Below are 18,440 nucleotides of genomic sequence, written 5' to 3'. Positions count from 1 at the left end.
TACAAATAAAAAATTATTTAGTGAAACACAGTGTTACAAATGAAAACTATTTAGTGAAACACAGTGTTACAAGTGAAAACTATTTAGTGAAACACAGTGTTACAAATGAAAACTATTTAGTGAAACACAGTGTTACAAGTGAAAATACACTATTTAACGAGACACAGTGTTACAAATGAAAAATATTTAGTGAAACACAGTGTTACAAGTGAAAATACACTATTTAACGAGACACAGTGTTACAAATAAAAAATTATTTAGTGAAACACAGTGTTACAAATGAAAACTATTTAGTGAAACACAGTGTTACAAGTGAAAACTATTTAGTGAAACACAGTGTTACAAATGAAAACTATTTAGTGAAACACAGTGTTACAAGTGAAAATACACTATTTAACGAGACACAGTGTTACAAATGAAAAATATTTAGTGAAACACAGTGTTACAAGTGAAAATACACTATTTAACGAGACACAGTGTTACAAATAAAAATTATTTAGTGAAACACAGTGTTACAAATGAAAACTATTTACTGAAACACAGTGTTACAAGTGAAAACTATTTAGTGAAACACAGTGTTACAAATGAAAACTATTTAGTGAAACACAGTGTTACAAGTGAAAATACACTATTTAACGAGACACAGTGTTACAAATGAAAAAATATTTAGTGAAACACAGTGTTACAAGTGAAAATACACTATTTAACGAGACACAGTGTTACAAATAAAAAATTATTTAGTGAAACACAGTGTTACAAATGAAAACTATTTAGTGAAACACAGTGTTACAAGTGAAAACTATTTAGTGAAACACAGTGTTACAAATGAAAACTATTTAGTGAAACACAGTGTTACAAGTGAAAATACACTATTTAACGAGACACAGTGTTACAAATGAAAAAATATTTAGTGAAACACAGTGTTACAAGTGAAAATACACTATTTAACGAGACACAGTGTTACAAATAAAAAATTATTTAGTGAAACACAGTGTTACAAATGAAAAACTATTTAGTGAAACACAGTGTTACAAGTGAAAAACTATTTAGTGAAACACAGTGTTACAAATGAAAAACTATTTAGTGAAACACAGTGTTACAAGTGAAAATACACTATTTAACGAGACACAGTGTTACAAATGAGAAACGATTCAGTCAGAAGAATATTTCTAGAAGAGCATATAAGTTAAATAACAGAACTATTTAGTCAGTAGAAGGGTTAGTTATATTGTTTACATACAGATAAGAAGTGAACACTAAGTTCAGGTTTTACAGCACAAACTAGACCTTTACTACAGTAAAACGACTTTGATAAAACGAAAACCTTTCGTTAACAACACCACATTCCTATAAAGTTATTCGCACGTGTTACTGTGACAGTCGCGTGGTTTTGTGGTGAGCTCTGGGTTCAGGGGTAAATAATGACCCGATTAGACGAAAGTACTCAAGAAATGCCGACCTTTCGGTTATTCTGTTTTGTTTACAAATATTTTTGTTAATGGTATTTTCTACATATTAGATTCTGGATTTTCTACATATTGGATTCTGGATTTTCTACATATTAGATTCTGGATTTTCTACATATTAGATTCTGACTGTCACGAAATAATCTATTTCGGTACTTCTCCATTCCACTCTTACTCACTCAATGTTACTGTCAATTCTGTAACCTAACTGTGCCATTTGTCTCGTAAGTCCCCCTGCAAAGTTATTGTAACCATTTGTTAAACTTAACTGTGTTTATTTGTTTGAGCTTTACAAGTGTTAATTCGTCTCCGGTCTCCTGCCATACAACTAAACACGAGAAGTCATGTGTTGAGAACTTTATCAACACAGTCTCATGTCAGTCGTATTCCAGGACAGAACAATAGAAACTTTGTATTTCAAAACTGTTTCAAGGCTGTCCACCTAAATATCAGACTGTGCACTGAAAACAGTTATTTGATTTTTGTAACTAGTTAAAGAACGTGCTGATTCATTCGATGGTGGTGGTGATGGCAGTGGGGAGACAAACGAAGTCCCGTAATTCAAAACTTCGTTACTGGCTTGGTTGTTTGTTTGTGAAGTACAGAAGGCCTACCTGTTATATTCATTCCTAATTCTGGACTGACAGACCAGAGAGTAAGCAGTTAATCAACAGTCCCTACCGCCAACTCGTGAGATACTCTACTTAAGAAGTGGACTTCGACTGTCTCTTTATAACACGCCCAAACGTATGTAGTTGAGGTTAATTCACGAGCATACAGAAGGGAGTTTCCTAAAATAACACGTGTTACATTTGTCTTATTAACCCCGGCCAAAGGCATGTCAGTATGAACTCTGTTACTATTGGTTAACTTATTAACGACAAGTGGGATTTACCTACCTTTACGGTTCTCTTACGGCTGAAAGGGCAAGAGCCATTGGTAACAAGATTCGAACTCTGGATCAACGAATTACTAATCAAGCACCTGCTAACTACCAGGCCATGTCAGGCTTGAGCTAAAATAACCAACATTTCAGATACACTCCCTCCAGACACCAGGTGTTAGAGTAATACTGACATTTTTATAGCGATAAACCACGTGAGAAATTTCTTACGATAGATAAACTTCGGATAGGGCAGAGTAGGAACCCGATTTTTAAATCGCCTGATATAGCGGTATATCTGCGCACTCACACCCCTAGAAACCTGTTTTCGATTCCCGTGGTGAGAATAGTACATTGGGTAACTTTTTGGTTAATTATATATGACGATTTTTGTCACTGACTCATCCAAGATTTGTTGCACTCAATACCAGACGAGTTAATTGATTAAATAATATGGGTTCGAACCCAACTTCCGTTTCAGTTTCATTTCGATTGAGCTTTATGATTATTGGTGAACAAATACACAAATGAATTCTAATTTCTACAATTAGCAGTACCTAAAAGAATCTATACAGTTACCCACTAAATTTTACATTTAGCAAGACATGGGTGTTAAAGGAATTTTCTCAGGAGCCCTATAAATCTAAATTTAGCGGAACCTAAAAGAATCTATTCAAAGGCCCACTAAATTAGACATCTGGTAGAGCCTAAAAGAGTTTAGTGGGATTGATCTTAACGTTATATCGCCTCCACCACCGAAAGGATGAGCATGTTCAGTGAACCCCGCCCGTAGTCTACGAATCGAGCACATTAACAACCAAGCAATGCCAGATTCTCTCTAATTTATCAGTTTATAAACCAAACACATTGTAATTGCTACAAAATACATTGTAAACGATTTGAAAATGTTTACTAGAGCTAAATCCAGAAAAAAAAACACACATAGTGTGAAATTCTTCAGGACTGATACTTTTAAGGTGGACATAAAATATTGCGTAGAAACTAATATATTACAATCATTTTTAAGTTTCTAACAACTGAAAAGTATATCCGACCATAACTTTACCATGCTCCCAGTTTGAAGCGTATCACGTCAGTCCAATAAAACAGAATTATTTTACACTGGGAATACTTTGTGAGTTATGTACAATTTAGTGACGGTAAGTAATTTGTTAGTCCTAAACTGCCTTCTCTTGTCATCAAAAAATATCGGTAGAAGTAGTGGAAGACATTCGTTCAGTTTAGGATCAAATTTATAAAAAACCTTAAAAAGTGTAGGCTTAGCAAGTTGGCCTTCCATGGCCAGGTGGGTTAAGGCGTTGGACTCGTAATCTGAGAGTTGCGGGTTCGAATCCGCGTCGCGCCAAACATGCTCGCCCTCCCAGCCGTGAGGCGTTATAATGTGACAGTCAATCCCACTATTCGTTGGTAAAAGAGTAGCTCAAGGCGGTGGGTGATGATGACTAGCTGCCTTCCCTCTAGTCTTACACTGTTTAATTAGGGACGGCTAGCGCAGATACCTCTCGAGTATCTTTGCGCGAAATTCAAAAGCAAACAAACTTAGCGAGTTACAATCCGCTGTCTATGGTTTATTATATTCTAAAGACATACCATTACATCACTGGTTATTACCATGAAAACAGTAAAGTCGAAGACTTTAGAACAAAAGACACTCAGTGAAGACTCAGTCTCATTTTATTCCTTTGTAATAAGGATTATAAGATAAATCTACGGTGTATTTATATCAAAATAAATTTGAAGTTTTTAAATAATAGCGATAAAGGATAGGAATGGTGTTCGTGACCTGTAGATATAGTAATATAATATAATCTGAAACAAGTTAAAATTAAAAACAAGTTAAATAACCCTTTAAAATTAAAAACAACTTCAAATAATCATTTAAAATTAAAAATAAGTTAAAATAACCCCTTAAAATTAGAAACAAGTGAAAATAACCCTTTAAAATTAAAAACAACTTAAAATACAACTTTAAAGTTAAAAATAAGTTAAAACAACCTTTTAAAATTAAAAACAAGTTAAATAACCCTTTCAAATTAAAAACAACTTAAAATAACTCTTTAATATTTAAATATTAAAATACGTGTACAGCGGGGTTTGTTTCTTTTTGAAGGGGGAACAACAAGACGAGGTATGTTTTCTTCGGTAAAATGTTTGTAATAACGCTGTTCATCTTCTAATCCGTCCGCTTGATGGAAACGGCTTTAATGAGGTAGTACATAGAATAAAGTAACTTCCGTAAATCATCTGTGAGCTTCGTACTTACAGATCAATAATACGTGTACGTGTTTATAAATCAATATTCCAAGTGGGAGCATAACTCTGTAAATAACAAGTACCAACAGGTACCTTAAATAATAGCTACATCTACCGACAGGTACCTTGAATAACAGCTACATCTACCAACAGGTACCTTGAATAATAACTACATCTGACAACAGGTACCTAGAATAACAGCTACATCTACCAAGAAGTATACCTTGAATAACAGCGATACCTTCCAAAAGGTACCTAGAATAATAGCTATATCTAACAACAGGTACCTAGAATAATAGCTATATCTAGAAACAGATGCCTTGAATAACAGCTACATCTACCAAGAGGTATACCTTGAATAACAGCGACACCTTCCAAAAGGTATCTTGAATAGCTACATCTTCCAACAGGTATCTTGAATAGCTACATCTACCAACAGGTACATTGAATAACAGCGACACCTTCCAACACGTACCTTGAAATACCAGATTTCTAATTCTCGGTTTGTGTTAACCAAGCTTTCCACACTTCAAAAGTTAAACAGTTCTCGGAATGTTCTTTAAAATATTAAAAATGCTAGCTTGTTTGTTTATTTACAAATAAAGATAAATGTTGTTAAACTGAACAAGTAGCAAGACACTAACGAATATTCACTGCCTGGTTTATCGTGACATAAATTAATCTGATAAAAAGGCGCATTTAGTCGAGTTCACATCGTGACAATTGTCGTCATACAAGTCGCTCAAACAGAAACCGATTAATACGTTTATCATATCTCAAACCGTCCTGAATAGCTCAAATATTCACAGAAAGGCCTCGTTAAGCCTAGATGTACTAAATGTTTTGCGATTTGATACAATATTACACAACCTACCTTCACTCAAACGTAATAATTATTAAATCATAACACCTGATAATAGATACAAAACTTATTACTAAAGCATAAGTATTGAATAATAAATAATACAAACTGTGTTTGGTTTAGAACTTTCACAAAGTCCACATAACGGTTCATAATTTTGAACGGATAAAAAGAAAGAAATACCAGATAATCAGAAGCACTTATCACAAAACTTTGAACTGTTCTTATCTAATACAAGATTTGGAATTAAACATTATGTTCACAGCGTATCCACAGTCGCAAATTTCGGAACGTAAATTTTCGAACGCAAATCTGAACTATCCGATTCAAAGTCCACGCACACAGATCTCTAGGCCTGATAATGCATCACATTAGAGTGAGATGTGAGAAAACGACTACGTGACGTAATCCAACTGACTACATATGTACATATTAGGGTAATATTTGAACTTACTGGTCTGTAAACGGCTATCTGTAATCCGTTATGCTTTGTTTATATTTCTCATTTATTCAGGGTTGACTTCAATTTGATCGGTTTGAAATGTAACTAAATGAAATAAGAAGGTTCCACAATTACTGTTCGTGTTTGTTAAAATTGCAATGGGTTAAAAAATACACTGTTCTCGTTTTACAGTTTCTGTATGAGCATGAAACAGAAACGTTTTCCTTACGTTAAGAAAAACAACAAACTATTCCTGTAATATGTTCTGTAACATTATATAAAACAACAACTTATTCCTGTAATATGTTCTGTAGCATCATATAAAACAACAACTTAATCCTGTAAAACGCCCTGTAGCATCAAATAGGACAACTTAATCTTATAATACGTCTTAGAGCATCATATAACACTATGGAATTATAAGCTCTTACTGGACATTTGGAGACTATGTTCATCATCCTTTACAAGTAGCGTATTTGGAGACTATGTTCATCAAACTTTACCAGTAAAGTGTTTGGAGACTATGTTCATCATCCTTTACAAGTAGCGTGTTTGGAGACTATGTTCATCAACCTTTACCAGTAGCGTGTTTGGAGACAATGTTCATTATCCTTTACCAGTAGCGTGTTTGGAGACAATGTTCATTATCCTTTACCAGTAGCGTGTTTGGAGACTACGTTCTCCAACCTTTGCCAGTAGCGTGTTTAGAGACTATGTTCATCAACCTTTCCCAGTAGCGTGTTTGGAGACAATGTAGATTATCCTTTACCAGTAGCGTGTTTGGAGATTGTGCTCATCAACCTTTCCCAGTAGCGTGTTTGGAGACAATGTTCATTATCCTTTACCAGTAGCGTGTTTGGAGACAATGTTCATTATCCTTTACCAGTAGCGTGTTTGGAGACTACGTTCTCAACCTTGCCAGTAGCGTGTTTAGAGACTATGTTCATCAACCTTTCCCAGTAGCGTGTTTGGAGACAATGTAGATTATCCTTTACCAGTAGCGTGTTTGGAGATTGTGCTCATCAACCTTTCCCAGTAGCGTGTTTGGAGATTGTGCTCATCATCCTTTACCAGTAGCGTGTTTGGAGACTGTGTTCATCAACCTTTACCAGAAGCGTGTTTGGAAATTGTGTTCATCAACCTTTACCACTGGCGTGTTTGGATATTGTGTTCATCAACCTTTACCATTAGCGTGTTTGGAGACTATGTTCATCAACCTTTACCAGAAGCGTGTTTGGAAATTGTGTTCATCAACCTTTACCAGTAGTGTGTTTGGAGACTATGTTCATCATCCTTTACCAGTAGCGTGTTTGGAGATTTTGCTCATCAACCTTTACCAGTAGTGTGTTTGGAAACAATGTCCATTATCCTTTACCAGTAGCGTGTTTGGAGAATGTGCTCATCAACCTTTACCAGTAGCGTGTTTGGAGACAATGTTCATTATCCTTTACCAGTAGCGTGTTTGGAGATTGTGCTCATCAACCTTTACCAGTAGCGTGTTTAGAGATTGTGTTCATCATCCTTTACCAGTATCGTGTTTGGAGATTGTGCTCATCAACCTTTACCAGTAGCGTGTTTGGAGATTGTGTTCATCAACCTTTACCCGTAGCGTGTTTGAAGATTGTGTTCATCAACCTTTACCAGTAGCGTGTTTGGAGACTATGTTCATCAACCTTTACCAGTAGCGTCTTTGGAGACTATGTTCATCATCCTTTACCAGTAGCGTGTTTGGAGACAGTGTTCATCAACCTTTACCAGTAGCGTGTTTAGAGACTATGTTCATCAACCTTTACCAGTAGCGTGTTTGGAGATTGTGTTCATCAACCTTTCCCAGTAGCGTGTTTGGAGACTATGTTCATCAACCTTTACCAGTAGCGTGTTTGGAGACTATGTTCATCAACCTTTACCAGTAGAGTGTTTGGAGACTATGTTCATCAACCTTTACCAGTAGCGTGTTTGGAGACTATGTTCATCATCCTTTACCAGTAGCGTGTTTGGAGACTGTGTTCATCAACCTTTACCAGTAGCGTGTTTGGAGACTATGTTCATCAACCTTTACCAGTAGCGTGTTTAGAGACTATGTTCATCATCCTTTACCAGTAGCGTGTTTGGAGACTGTGTTCATCAACCTTTACCAGTAGCGTGTTTGGAGACTATGTTCATCAACCTTTACCAGTAGCGTGTTTGGAGATTGTGTTCATCAACCTTTACCAGTAGCGTGTTTCGATAATATGTTCATCAACCTTTACAAGTAGCGTGTTTGGAGAAAATGTTCATCAACCTTTACCAGTAGCGTGTTTGGAGATTGTGTTCATCAACCTTTACCAGTAGCGTGTTTCGATAATATGTTCATCAACCTTTACAAGTAGCGTGTTTAGAGACTATGTTCATCAACCTTTACCAGTAGCGTGTTTGGAGATTGTGTTCATCAACCTTTCCCAGTAGCGTGTTTGGAGACTATGTTCATCAACCTTTACCAGTAGTGTGTTCGGATATTGTGCTCATTTACCTTTACCAGTAGCGTGTTTGAAGATTGTGCTCATCAACCTTTACCAGCAGTGTGTTCGGATATTGTGCTCATCCACCTTTACCAGTAGCGTGTTTGGAGATTGTGTTCATCAACCTTTACCATTAGCGTGTTTGGAGATTGTGCTCATCAACCTTTACCAGTAGGGTGTTTGGAGATTTTTATCATCATCCTTTACCAGTAGCGTGTTTGGAGATTGTGCTCATAAACCTTTACCAGTAGCGTGTTTGGAGACAATGTTCATTATCCTTTACCAGTAGCGTGTTTGGAGATTGTGCTCATCAACCTTTACCAGTAGGGTGTTTGGAGATTTTTATCATCAACCTTTACCAGTAGCGTGTTTGGAGACTATGTTCATCATCCTTTACCAGTAGCGTGTTTGGAGACTGTGTTCATCAACCTTTACCAGTAGCGTGTTTGGAGACTATGTTCATCAACCTTTACCAGTAGCGTGTTTATAGACTATGTTCATTATCCTTTACCATTAGCGTGTTTGGAGACTGTGTTCATCAACCTTTACCAGTAGCGTGTTTAAAGACTATGTTCATCATCCTTTACCAGTAGCGTGTTTGGAGATTGTGCTCATCAACCTTTACCAGTAGCGTGTTTGGAGATTGTGTTCATCAACCTTTACCCGTAGCGTGTTTCGATAATATGTTCATCAACCTTTACAAGTAGCGTGTTTAGAGACTATGTTCATCAACCTTTACCAGTAGCGTGTTTGGAGATTGTGTTCATCAACCTTTCCCAGTAGCGTGTTTGGAGACTATGTTCATCAACCTTTACCAGTAGTGTGTTCGGATATTGTGCTCATCCACCTTTACCAGTAGCGTGTTTGAAGATTGTGCTCATCAACCTTTACCAGTAGTGTGTTCGGATATTGTGCTCATCCACCTTTACCAGTAGCGTGTTTGGAGATTGTGTTCATCAACCTTTACCATTAGCGTGTTTGGAGATTGTGCTCATCAACCTTTACCAGTAGGGTGTTTGGAGATTTTTATCATCATCCTTTACCAGTAGCGTGTTTGGAGATTGTGCTCATCAACCTTTACCAGTAGCGTGTTTGGAGACAATGTTCATCATCCTTTACCAGTAGCGTGTTTGGAGATTGTGCTCATCAACCTTTACCAGTAGGGTGTTTGGAGATTTTTATCATCAACCTTTACCAGTAGCGTGTTTGGAGACTATGTTCATCATCCTTTACCAGTAGCGTGTTTGGAGACTGTGTTCATCAACCTTTACCAGTAGCGTGTTTGGAGACTATGTTCATCAACCTTTACCAGTAGCGTGTTTATAGACTATGTTCATCATCCTTTACCAGTAGCGTGTTTGGAGACTGTGTTCATCAACCTTTACCAGTAGCGTGTTTAAAGACTATGTTCATCATCCTTTACCAGTAGCGTGTTTGGAGATTGTGCTCATCAACCTTTACCAGTAGCGTGTTTGGAGATTGTGTTCATCAACCTTTACCCGTAGCGTGTTTGAAGATTGTGTTCATCAACCTTTACCAGTAGCGTGTTTGGAGACTATGTTCATCAACCTTTACCAGTAGCGTGTTTGGAGACTATGTTCATCATCCTTTACCAGTAGCGTGTTTGGAGACTGTGTTCATCAACCTTTACCAGTAGCGTGTTTGGAGACTATGTTCATCATCCTTTACCAGTAGCGTGTTTGGAGACTGTGTTCATCAACCTTTACCAGTAGCGTGTTTAAAGACTATGTTCATCATCCTTTACCAGTAGCGTGTTTGGAGACTGTGTTCATCAACCTTTACCAGTAGCGTGTTTGGAGACTATGTTCATCAACCTTTACCAGTAGCGTGTTTGGAGACTATGTTCATCAACCTTTACCAGTAGCGTGTTTAGAGACTATGTTCATCATCCTTTACCAGTAGCGTGTTTGGAGATTGTGTTCATCAACATTTACCAGAAGCGTGTTTGGAGATTGTGTTCATCAACCTTTCCCAGTAGCGTGTTTGGAGACTATGTTCATCAACCTTTACCAGTAGCGTGTTTAAAGACTATGTTCATCAACCTTTACCAGTAGAGTGTTTGGAGATTGTGCTCATCATCCTTTACCAGTATCGTGTTTGGAGATTGTGCTCATCAACCTTTACCAGTAGCGTGTTTGGAGATTGTGTTCATCAACCTTTACCCGTAGCGTGTTTGAAGATTGTGTTCATCAACCTTTACCAGTAGCGTGTTTGGAGACTATGTTCATCAACCTTTACCAGTAGCGTGTTTGGAGACTATGTTCATCATCCTTTACCAGTAGCGTGTTTGGAGACTGTGTTCATCAACCTTTACCAGTAGCGTGTTTGGAGACTATGTTCATCAACCTTTACTAGTAGCGTGTTTAGAGACCATGTTCATCATCCTTTACCAGTAGCGTGTTTGGAGACTGTGTTCATCAACCTTTACCAGTAGCGTGTTTGGAGACTATGTTCATCAACCTTTACCAGTAGCGTGTTTGGAGACTATGTTCATCAACCTTTACCAGTAGCGTGTTTGGATAATATGTTCATCAACCTTTACAAGTAGCGTGTTTGGAGAAAATGTTCATTATCCTTTACCAGTAGTGTGTTCGGATATTGTGCTCATCCACCTTTACCAGTAGCGTGTTTGAAGATTGTGCTCATCAACCTTTACCAGTAGTGTGTTTGGAGATTGTGTTCATCAACATTTACCAGAAGCGTGTTTGGAGATTGTGTTCATCAACCTTTCCCAGTAGCGTGTTTGAAGATTGTGCTCATCAACCTTTACCAGTAGTGTGTTCGGATATTGTGCTCATCCACCTTTACCAGTAGCGTGTTTGGAGATTGTGTTCATCAACCTTTACCATTAGCGTGTTTGGAGATTGTGCTCATCAACCTTTACCAGTAGCGTGTTTGAAGATTTTTATCATCAACCTTTCCCAGTAGCGTGTTTGGAGACTATGTTCATCAACCTTTACCAGTAGCGTGTTTGGAGACTATGTTCATCAACCTTTACCAGTAGCGTGTTTGGAGATTGTGCTCATCAACCTTTACCAGTAGCGTGTTTGGAGATTTTTATCATCAACCTTTACCAGTAGCGTGTTTGGAGATTGTGCTCATCAACCTTTACCAGTAGCGTGTTTGGAGATTGTGTTCATCAACCTTTACCAGTAGCGTGTTTGGAGATTGTGCTCATCATCCTTTACCAGTAGCGTGTTTGGAGACTATGTTCATCAACCTTTACCAGTAGCGTGTTTGGAGATTGTGTTCATCAACCTTTACCAGTAGCGTGTTTCGATAATATGTTCATCAACCTTTACAAGTAGCGTGTTTGGAGAAAATGTTCATTATGCTTTACCAGTAGTGTGTTCGGATATTGTGCTCATCCACCTTTACCAGTAGCGTGTTTGAAGATTGTGCTCATCAACCTTTACCAGTAGTGTGTTTGGAGATTGTGTTCATCAACATTTACCAGAAGCGTGTTTGGAGATTGTGTTCATCAACCTTTCCCAGTAGCGTGTTTAGAGACTATGTTCATCATCCTTTACCAGTAGCGTGTTTGGAGACTGTGTTCATCAACCTTTACCAGTAGCGTGTTTAAAGACTATGTTCATCATCCTTTACCAGTAGCGTGTTTGGAGACTGTGTTCATCAACCTTCACCAGTAGCGTGTTTAGAGACTATGTTCATCAACCTTTACCAGTAGCGTGTTTGGAGACTATGTTCAGCAACCTTTACCAGTAGCGTGTTTGAGACTATGAGACTATGTTCATCATCCTTTACCAGTAGCGTGTTTGGAGATTGTGTTCATCAACATTTACCAGAAGCGTGTTTGGAGATTGTGTTCATCAACCTTTCCCAGTAGCGTGTTTGGAGACTATGTTCATCAACCTTTACCAGTAGCGTGTTTAAAGACTATGTTCATCAACCTTTACCAGTAGCGTGTTTGGAGACTATGTTCATCATCCTTTACCAGTAGCGTGTTTGGAGACTGTGTTCATCAACCTTTACCAGTAGCGTGTTTGGAGACTATGTTCATCAACCTTTACTAGTAGCGTGTTTAGAGACCATGTTCATCATCCTTTACCAGTAGCGTGTTTGGAGACTGTGTTCATCAACCTTTACCAGTAGCGTGTTTGGAGACTATGTTCATCAACCTTTACCAGTAGCGTGTTTGGAGACTATGTTCATCAACCTTTACCAGTAGCGTGTTTCGATAATATGTTCATCAACCTTTACAAGTAGCGTGTTTGGAGAAAATGTTCATTATCCTTTACCAGTACTGTGTTCGGATATTGTGCTCATCCACCTTTACCAGTAGCGTGTTTGAAGATTGTGCTCATCAACCTTTACCAGTAGTGTGTTCGGATATTGTGCTCATCCACCTTTACCAGTAGCGTGTTTGGAGATTGTGTTCATCAACCTTTACCAGTAGCGTGTTTGGAGATTGTGCTCATCAACCTTTACCAGTAGCGTGTTTGAAGATTTTTATCATCAACCTTTACCAGTAGCGTGTTTGGAGACTATGTTCATCAACCTTTACCAGTAGCGTGTTTGGAGACTATGTTCATCAACCTTTACCAGTAGCGTGTTTGGAGACTATGTTCATCAACCTTTACCAGTAGCGTGTTTAGAGACTATGTTCATCATCCTTTACCAGTAGCGTGTTTGGAGATTGTGTTCATCAACATTTACCAGAAGCGTGTTTGGAGATTGTGTTCATCAACCTTTCCCAGTAGCGTGTTTGGAGACTATGTTCATCAACCTTTACCAGTAGCGTGTTTGGAGACTATGTTCATCAACCTTTACCAGTAGCGTGTTTGGAGATTGTGCTCATCATCCTTTACCAGTATCGTGTTTGGAGATTGTGCTCATCAACCTTTACCAGTAGCGTGTTTGGAGATTGTGTTCATCAACCTTTACCAGTAGCGTGTTTGGAGACTATGTTCATCAACCTTTACCAGTAGCGTGTTTGGAGACTATGTTCATCATCCTTTACCAGTAGCGTGTTTGGAGACTGTGTTCATCAACCTTTACCAGTAGCGTGTTTGGAGACTATGTTCATCAACCTTTACTAGTAGCGTGTTTAGAGACCATGTTCATCATCCTTTACCAGTAGCGTGTTTGGAGACTGTGTTCATCAACCTTTACCAGTAGCGTGTTTGGAGACTATGTTCATCAACCTTTACCAGTAGCGTGTTTGGAGACTATGTTCATCAACCTTTACCAGTAGCGTGTTTCGATAATATGTTCATCAACCTTTACAAGTAGCGTGTTTGGAGAAAATGTTCATTATCCTTTACCAGTAGTGTGTTCGGATATTGTGCTCATCCACCTTTACCAGTAGCGTGTTTGAAGATTGTGCTCATCAACCTTTACCAGTAGTGTGTTTGGAGATTGTGTTCATCAACCTTTACCAGTAGCGTGTTTGGAGATTGTGTTCATCAACCTTTCCCAGTAGCGTGTTTGAAGATTGTGCTCATCAACCTTTACCAGTAGTGTGTTCGGATATTGTGCTCATCCACCTTTACCAGTAGCGTGTTTGGAGATTGTGTTCATCAACCTTTACCAGTAGCGTGTTTGGAGATTGTGCTCATCAACCTTTACCAGTAGCGTGTTTGAAGATTTTATCATCAACCTTTCCCAGTAGCGTGTTTGGAGACTATGTTCATCAACCTTTACCAGTAGCGTGTTTGGAGACTATGTTCATCAACCTTTACCAGTAGTGTGTTCGGATATTGTGCTCATCCACCTTTACCAGTAGCGTGTTTGGAGATTGTGTTCATCAACCTTTACCATTAGCGTGTTTGGAGATTGTGCTCATCAACCTTTACCAGTAGCGTGTTTGGAGATTTTTATCATCAACCTTTACCAGTAGCGTGTTTGGAGATTGTGCTCATAAACCTTTACCAGTAGCGTGTTTGGAGATTGTGTTCATCAACCTTTACCAGTACCGTGTTTGGAGATTGTGCTCATCATCCTTTACCAGTAGCGTGTTTGGAGACTATGTTCATCAACCTTTACCAGTAGCGTGTTTGGAGATTGTGTTCATCAACCTTTACCAGTAGCGTGTTTCGATAATATGTTCATCAACCTTTACAAGTAGCGTGTTTGGAGAAAATGTTCATTATGCTTTACCAGTAGTGTGTTCGGATATTGTGCTCATCCACCTTTACCAGTAGCGTGTTTGAAGATTGTGCTCATCAACCTTTACCAGTAGTGTGTTTGGAGATTGTGTTCATCAACATTTACCAGAAGCGTGTTTGGAGATTGTGTTCATCAACCTTTCCCAGTAGCGTGTTTAGAGACTATGTTCATCATCCTTTACCAGTAGCGTGTTTGGAGACTGTGTTCATCAACCTTTACCAGTAGCGTGTTTAAAGACTATGTTCATCATCCTTTACCAGTAGCGTGTTTGGAGACTGTGTTCATCAACCTTTACCAGTAGCGTGTTTAGAGACTATGTTCATCAACCTTTACCAGTAGCGTGTTTGGAGACTATGTTCATCAACCTTTACCAGTAGCGTGTTTAGAGACTATGTTCATCATCCTTTACCAGTAGCGTGTTTGGAGATTGTGTTCATCAACATTTACCAGAAGCGTGTTTGGAGATTGTGTTCATCAACCTTTCCCAGTAGCGTGTTTGGAGACTATGTTCATCAACCTTTACCAGTAGCGTGTTTAAAGACTATGTTCATCAACCTTTACCAGTAGAGTGTTTGGAGATTGTGCTCATCATCCTTTACCAGTATCGTGTTTGGAGATTGTGCTCATCAACCTTTACCAGTAGCGTGTTTGGAGATTGTGTTCATCAACCTTTACCCGTAGCGTGTTTGAAGATTGTGTTCATCAACCTTTACCAGTAGCGTGTTTGGAGACTATGTTCATCAACCTTTACCAGTAGCGTGTTTGGAGACTATGTTCATCATCCTTTACCAGTAGCGTGTTTGGAGACTGTGTTCATCAACCTTTACCAGTAGCGTGTTTGGAGACTATGTTCATCAACCTTTACCAGTAGCGTGTTTAGAGACCATGTTCATCATCCTTTACCAGTAGCGTGTTTGGAGACTGTGTTCATCAACCTTTACCAGTAGCGTGTTTGGAGACTATGTTCATCAACCTTTACCAGTAGCGTGTTTGGAGACTATGTTCATCAACCTTTACCAGTAGCGTGTTTCGATGATATGTTCATCAACCTTTACAAGTAGCGTGTTTGGAGAAAATGTTCATTATCCTTTACCAGTAGCTGTGTTCGGATATTGTGCTCATCCACCTTTACCAGTAGCGTGTTTGAAGATTGTGCTCATCAACCTTTACCAGTAGTGTGTTCGGATATTGTGCTCATCCACCTTTACCAGTAGCGTGTTTGGAGATTGTGTTCATCAACCTTTACCATTAGCGTGTTTGGAGATTGTGCTCATCAACCTTTACCAGTAGCGTGTTTGAAGATTTTTATCATCAACCTTTCCCAGTAGCGTGTTTGGAGACTATGTTCATCAACCTTTACCAGTAGCGTGTTTGGAGACTATGTTCATCAACCTTTACCAGTAGTGTGTTCGGATATTGTGCTCATCCACCTTTACCAGTAGCGTGTTTGGAGATTGTGTTCATCAACCTTTACCATTAGCGTGTTTGGAGATTGTGCTCATCAACCTTTACCAGTAGCGTGTTTGGAGATTTTTATCATCAACCTTTACCAGTAGCGTGTTTGGAGATTGTGCTCATAAACCTTTACCAGTAGCGTGTTTGGAGATTGTGTTCATCAACCTTTACCAGTACCGTGTTTGGAGATTGTGCTCATCATCCTTTACCAGTAGCGTGTTTGGAGACTATGTTCATCAACCTTTACCAGTAGCGTGTTTGGAGATTGTGTTCATCAACCTTTACCAGTAGCGTGTTTCGATAATATGTTCATCAACCTTTACAAGTAGCGTGTTTGGAGAAAATGTTCATTATCCTTTACCAGTAGTGTGTTCGGATATTGTGCTCATCCACCTTTACCAGTAGCGTGTTTGAAGATTGTGCTCATCAACCTTTACCAGTAGTGTGTTCGGATATTGTCCTCATCCACCTTTACCAGTAGCGTGTTTGGAGATTGTGTTCATCAACCTTTACCATTAGCGTGTTTGGAGATTGTGCTCATCAACCTTTACCAGTAGCGTGTTTGGAGATTTTTATCATCAACCTTTCCCAGTAGCGTGTTTGGAGACTATGTTCATCAACCTTTACCAGTAGCGTGTTTGGAGACTATGTTCATCAACCTTTACCAGTAGTGTGTTCGGATATTGTGCTCATCCACCTTTACCAGTAGCGTGTTTGGAGATTGTGTTCATCAACCTTTACCAGTAGCGTGTTTGGAGATTGTGCTCATCAACCTTTACCAGTAGCGTGTTTGGAGATTGTGCTCATCCACCTTTACCAGTAGCGTGTTTGGAGATTGTGTTCATCAACCTTTACCAGTAGCGTGTTTGGAGACTGTGTTCATCATCCTTTACCAGTAGCGTGTTTATAGACTATGTTCATTATCCTTTACCATTAGCGTGTTTGGAGACTGTGTTCATCAACCTTTACCAGTAGCGTGTTTAAAGACTATGTTCATCATCCTTTACCAGTAGCGTGTTTGGAGACTGTGTTCATCAACCTTTACCAGTAGCGTGTTTAGAGACTATGTTCATCAACCTTTACCAGTAGCGTGTTTGGAGACTATGTTCATCAACCTTTACCAGTAGCGTGTTTGGAGCTTGTGTTCATCAACCTTTCCCAGTAGCGTGTTTGGAGACTATGTTCATCAACCTTTACCAGTAGCGTGTTTGGAGACTATGTTCATCAACCTTTACCAGTAGCGTGTTTGGAGACTATGTTCATCAACCTTTACCAGTAGAGAGTTTGGAGACTATGTTCATCATCCTTTACCAGTAGCGTGTTTGGAGACTGTGTTCATCAACCTTTTCCAGTAGCGTGTTTGGAGACTATGTTCATCATCCTTTACCAGTAGCGTGTTTGGAGACTGTGTTCATCAACCTTTACCAGTAGCGTGTTTAGAGACTATGTTCATCAACCTTTACCAGTAGCGTGTTTGAAGATTGTGCTCATCAACATTTACCAGTAGTGTGTTCGGATATTGTGCTCATCCACCTTTACCAGTAGCGTGTTTGGAGATTGTGTTCATCAACCTTTACCATTAGCGTGTTTGGAGATTGTGCTCATCATCCTTTACCAGTAGCGTGTTTGGAGATTTTTATCATCAACCTTTACCAGTAGCGTGTTTGGAGACTATGTTCATCATCCTTTACCAGTAGCGTGTTTGGAGACTGTGTTCATCAACCTTTACCAGTAGCGTGTTTGGAGACTATGTTCATCAACCTTTACCAGTAGCGTGTTTATAGACTATGTTCATTATCCTTTACCATTAGCGTGTTTGGAGACTGTGTTCATCAACCTTTACCAGTAGCGTGTTTAAAGACTATGTTCATCATCCTTTACCAGTAGCGTGTTTGGAGACTGTGTTCATCAACCTTTACCAGTAGCGTGTTTAGAGACTATGTTCATCAACCTTTACCAGTAGCGTGTTTGGAGACTATGTTCATCAACCTTTACCAGTAGCGTGTTTGGAGATTGTGTTCATCAACCTTTACCAGTAGCGTGTTTGGAGACTATGTTCATCAACCTTTACCAGTAGCGTGTTTGGAGACTATGTTCATCAACCTTTACCAGTAGCGTGTTTGGAGACTATGTTCATCAACCTTTACCAGTAGCGTGTTTGGAGACTATGTTCATCATCCTTTACCAGTAGCGTGTTTGGAGACTGTGTTCATCAACCTTTTACAGTAGCGTGTTTGGAGACTATGTTCATCATCCTTTACCAGTAGCGTGTTTGGAGACTGTGTTCATCAACCTTTACCAGTAGCGTGTTTAGAGACTATGTTCATCAACCTTTACCAGTAGCGTGTTTGAAGATTGTGCTCATCAACATTTACCAGTAGTGTGTTCGGATATTGTGCTCATCCACCTT

Source organism: Tachypleus tridentatus, chromosome 12 (assembly GCF_004210375.1).
Source record: "Tachypleus tridentatus isolate NWPU-2018 chromosome 12, ASM421037v1, whole genome shotgun sequence".
NCBI lineage: Eukaryota > Metazoa > Arthropoda > Merostomata > Xiphosura > Limulidae > Tachypleus > Tachypleus tridentatus.
The sequence above is the reverse complement of the archived record's forward strand: the minus strand, read 5'-3'. Positions refer to the sequence as shown.